The sequence below is a fragment of the Hibiscus syriacus genome, unplaced genomic scaffold, assembly GCF_006381635.1.
Source record: "Hibiscus syriacus cultivar Baekdansim isolate YM2019G1 unplaced genomic scaffold, ASM638163v2 tig00111027_pilon, whole genome shotgun sequence".
Classification (NCBI taxonomy): domain Eukaryota; kingdom Viridiplantae; phylum Streptophyta; class Magnoliopsida; order Malvales; family Malvaceae; genus Hibiscus; species Hibiscus syriacus.
The window spans coordinates 1486107-1491960 of record NW_024062960.1 but is presented as its reverse complement, the minus strand read 5'-3'; positions in this window follow the sequence as shown (position 1 = coordinate 1491960).

Sequence of the window (5854 nt, the reverse complement as noted above, 5' to 3'; positions counted from 1 at the left end):
ATTGAATTTCAAGTTGGAGATAGGTGTTTTGAAAGTGTCTCCATGGAAGAAGGTGTTGAGATTTGGTCGGAAAGGAAAATTGAGTCTCGGTTATTGGACCATATGAGATTGTAAAGAGAGTAGGACGGGTAGCATATCAGCTAGCTTTACCACTGAGATGGAAAAGATACACGATGTTTTTCACGTTTCAATGCTTCGAAGATATAGATGACCCTTCTCATATCGTGGCACCAGAGGAGATTGAGGTTCGTCCTGATTGACTTATGAAGAGAACCAATTCAAATTTTAGCACATGAAGTTAAGCAATTGAGGAACAAGATTATTCCTTTGGTCAAAGTGTTGTGGAGAAATCACAGAGTAGAAGAAGCAACGTGGAGCGTGAAGAGGATATGCGACATCAATACCCTCATTTGTTCATGCAATGAAAAATTCGAGGACGAATTTTCTAAGGGGAGAGATTTGTAACATCCTCCATGTCGGGTGAGTGATTGATTTGCAAAGTTTCACATTTGGGGATTAAAGTAGAATGATTATATAGTTTAAAAGTAAGGTTAGTAAATATGAAATTAAGGTGAGGATCAAATGGTCATTTGCAAGGAATTTAATTAAAATAAAATATTATAGGGTATATATGATACCCACGTGTGATTTAGGTTCAGAACCTCCCATTTCTTCTTCATTCTTCCTTATTTTTTCTCTTCCTTCTCTCAACGTGGGGCTTGCAATTAAGGTAAGAATCTGAACCTTAGTAGTTCTTTGATTTAAGATTGGAAATGAAAGCTTGGATGTTATATAAGCTAAAGGAAGCTATATGACATTAAACAACAAGATAAGTGATTTAGAGAAGGATTTGGAAAATGAGTTTTTTAGATGAAATTTTGATATGGATGAGTTTTTGATGTTTGAATCAGATTTTGACTTGTCAATAAGCTAATTAAGAAGTATGAAGTAATAGAATTGAAATTAGAACAAGTTGAAATTGGAGTAAGATTCTTCAATTCTATATGGATGAGGAGTTTCTTAGTTTTAGAGGTATGAATGGTTAATAATTAGTTTAAGTAAGTGTATGAGAGCTAAGAGTGTTAAAGGGATTGAAAAAGTATGTTTGAGCTGAAATTAGATGATTTCGGGCTCAAAATAGGATTTCTGGGTTAGGGGAATCGGTACCCATTCAAGGGGAACCGATACCCCTTCAACGAAATGAATTTCCAGAATGCAAGAGGGGAATCGATACCCCCAAGGGGGGAACCGATACCCCCTCATCGTATATGAAATTCAGATGCTTGAGGGGAATCGATACCCAGGGGGAAACGATTCCCCCATGAGAAAAAGAAGAACAAAGAAAAGAAAGCAAGACTAAACTATAAATTCTTTAAATTAGTAAGCTATTAAAGCTTAATTTCAAGACATAGACGTCTGATGATCATCTTGAAAATTATGTTTATGTAGATACGAGCTACTCGAGTTCGGGAACAATCTACAAGTAGAATCGATCGAGGAAAAGGCAAAGAAGTATAGGTGAGTGCATATGCATAGCATGAATATAGTAGTATATTCAGTTCTAGACTTGTGATAAGTCTAGATTCCATATTTGACATATGATTACATTCCATTATGATACATGACATGAATTTGTATAAATGTATTACATGACATGAATCATATTATATGTATTACATGACATGAATATGCAGAAAAGTTATATGCACTATGTGATAAAGGTATGTAAATGATATGCCTATGTGTTAAAGGTATGGAAATACTATGTCTACGCGATATGAACTACGGGAAATGTATAAGCCCATGTTATGTAGATGAGAACTATAGGTATAGTTGGCATGCCAAGGGTAGAGGGTATCTCGGTTCTTTAGGACATATGTATATCCTTTGGAACCTGTGTGAAGTCTTGAAAGACACATACTTGATCCATAGTATATGTATATGTTCTTAAGGAATTCTACGTGGTCCTTATGGACATATTCTACGGGCACTTCGGTGTAATTCTACGGCACTTCGGTGCAATTCTACGGGCACTTCGGTGCATTTATAACGAGCTGTGGTGACAGCATAGTGACAACCTCACATTACTCAAATACCTTAGGTTCTCAATATGCTATCATGGGCCAATAAACTTATTAATACAGAATAATGAATGTTACAGTCATACGCTTACAGGTATGGATATTGATAAAGTATATTACATTGATTAGTTACATGTTGCATCTATCTCATATGATCCTGACATTTTCATTACAATACATTGCCTTGTTATTATTATGCCTCACTAAGTCGATGACTTAGCGTGTGAGTGTTTCACACGTAGGATTCGAGGAAATTAGACGAGACAGGTGAAGCAGCTTGACAGTATTACTCCTGCAACCATCAGATCAGAAGCAACTTATCAGTAGGTCATTTTGGTTATGTATAGCAGTTGGCATGTAAAAGGGTTAAGTTGTGTATGCTCTGAATATTTTTGTAAACTCATATTACAGTATGTATATTATTGTATTTTCTTAATACAAGTTCAAATATTTTACTATTATTTATTAAGAGTTGTGTTTTAAAGTCAATGTAGTATCTCTGACTCATATCCGGGTCGGGTATGGGTTGGGGGTGTTACACATATGGTATCCTTTGCATTTACCAAAATATAGATTGATTACTTGGATGACCATTTTGAACAAGTTACCCACTAGTGATAGTTTACAACGAATGTGAATATGCACTGTTGGAATATGTGTTAACTGCCGAACCTTTAACAAAACAAGGGACCACCTGTTTTCTCAATACCCCTTGGCTGTTGAACTTTAGAAATCTATTCTCCACCTGAATGGTATGAACTACACTGCTCTAACTTGGGATAATATGGTCTCTCGGGCTAGCTCAATGTGGAAAGGGAAATCTCTTATCACCACTATCTTGAAAATTTCATGGAACGCTTATATCTACTCCTTGTGGCAAGAACAAATTCGCAGAATGTTTCAGGGGCGATCCTGAACTGTCGATAATTGCTCAAGGAAATCATAGAAGCTGTTAGTATAAGGCTTAGGGAAAATCTATTAACATACTAGACGCAAACTTTACCTTTGTAATGCTTGGGGTATAACCAATCAGTTGTTCTTTTGTATTTTGTTGTTTTGCTCATTTGTTTGATTGGTTGATTGGTTGTAGCATAACATTGTTATTTTGGATAATAAATTATGATTTCCAAAAAAAAGAGAAAATATAATCCCCCTCCCCGTATGATTTTCCAGATTTATTCCCATTTTCCCTTCCCCTCAATCCTCCTTTGAACTCCGATCTACTCACCATCCAACCACCGTTAGACAAACCGAAACCACCATCGTGTTCGTTGTTGGTATCGTCGGTTTTAACTCAATTTCCATGGTTTTTCCGTCGATTCACGTCAATCCAACCACCCATTTTTGACACCTCCCACGCCATCGTGTTCCTTGAATCGTTCCGAGTCCACCGGTGTCCTCCGTGTCTCCGTTGTTGCCGGCGTGTGGAAGGGTGAGGAAGTTAAAGTTTTTGATGTTTCGGAATCGAGCTCTCCACAGTTAAAAATTTTGAACCGAGCTTGGTAAGTGTCTCAAAATACCTTAAAATAATTTTTAGAAATTTTTTGGAAATTTTTCAAACACCGTAACACTATTCATGCGCCCCACGCGCCACCCCTGAGAGTTGGCTTTGTCTGACAGTAAAAAAAAAAGAAAGAAACCCAGTTTGACCGGTCCAACCTGACTCGACCCGACCCAGCCCGACTGACCCGACATGTTTACCGGCGTTGATCGTGATTTATCACCTGATTCGATCCGTTTTTTGAAATTAATCCCTTTTTTTTATGAAATTTCTATTGTTATGTATTTGAGGAGTTATTGGGTGATGATTTCGAGATCAAGGGTGTTCGAATGAAATTTAAATGGTCGATCAGTATGGCACGAAAATCGAGATAATACTTTACTACCTCTTTATGCTTTATGGAACATGTTGATATTAGTAAATACATGAATAAGATAATATTTGTCTCATTTGTGTAGATAATTAATTTCTACACTCGACCTAAATACGGTAAAAATTCAGTAACAAATTATGGTTCATATGACTTTTATAAGAAATTTAGAGGTTGTTATAATTAAATTACAAGTTCTGTGTTTAGTGATAAGGAATCAACCTAGATATGTAACTTATAATTTATTTCATCAAAAGTTAAATGTTAAAGGTACTTGGATGAGAAATTATGAGAATACTTCGGTAGGGTAAAATTACGAAAATACCCTTATGTTGTAAAAAGACAATATTTGACCATGGAAGTTGGATAAGGGGTTTTTAAAGACATATTGATCTAATGAAATTACTTATGTGCATAAGAAATGATAGTTTTTCTTAGAAAATTTGGATAACTAATTTTTAACCCCAAGAGGGTTTGGGCAAGATTCTAGAAGTCTGTTATAGAATCATTTCAAGATCAGAGAATGTTCGGGAAAACAATTAACCATAGGATCTCTAAATTATAATTATTTTCGTTAAGAGTTAATTCTGAGATTATTTACTTAAAAAATTACAAAAATTCCCTTGAGAGATAAAAATAGTCCAAGTTGACTCTGAATGGGAAAGTAACATGAGAATTTATACTTAAACCGATAAATTACTTATTTGATTGTTGAGATCCTACTTTTGTATGGAAAATTCCTGATAATTTGTTAATAACATCTGAAAAGACTTTTAACCTGGAAATCTCTGATTTAAGAATAAATTATCAATGGTGCTTTTTTGTCAGAACTATTCAAAATGACTAGAAAATTTGATATGTTTGAATTAAATAATAAGATCAGATGGATGAAAATGATTGAAATACACTGGATCTGTAAAAAAACCAAAATACCCCTATAATGGAAATAACTCAAGAATATCACCAAACCCATGAATGAATGAATATACTCAACCTTTGGAATGAATGGAAAAACATTGAGCACCAAAATGACCAAAATACTGTTATGGTCTAGACTGAATAAATATCTTGGGTTAATTAAGGAAATGAGAATAAACTTAGGTGTTGTATTACCCTTAAAAGTAATGGAAAATAATTTAAGTGAGTATATCAACCCTAATGCTATGCCAATACCTGAATGGCATAGATATCACTTGAATGTGTGTTCGTCTCCTCAAGTTTGGATCGATGATAATTTTGGAAGTATTCAGCTCAGTTCAACTCTAGATCGCATTCAGTACTAAGAAGTGAATATTCGTTAGACAAATCAACTATGAAGACCAAATTAAACTGAACAGAAATATAATATGTATATGAAATTCCGAAACGTTTGAATTACTCTAGAAAACCCAGAAGTAACTGGAATTGACTTGACAACTAAATGAGCTAAGTAACCTCAATGACTGAGGATTAATTAAGTGATTTTGATAAGTCTAGAAACTCTGATGAGTTTATAAGATGTATTGTCCTTATGGGTCATGAACTATAAATCAAGCACGCCAGTATTTCATGATATCATGGAAGCGTGGAAATGAAATAAAGACCAATGGAAGACCAATTTAGCGATGATTTTGAATATGATCTATGGACAAGAATTTGTGGTATTAAAGAGTAAATATTCTGGAAGGACAATGAATTGACCAATCGACAAACATTTGTTCTGGAAGCTATTCATCTCGAGTTGTTCGATTATCCGATCAATCGACATAGTTGTAAAGAATTCTGAATACCCTTCTGATTACGTACAACTTTCGAATAAGATATGATCAAGATAATTCATATTCTCAATAGCGGATGATTCTGTCAGTTAACAAACTCTTCCAATAGTGATTCTAACTTTCGACATTCTATCGGTAAACTGAA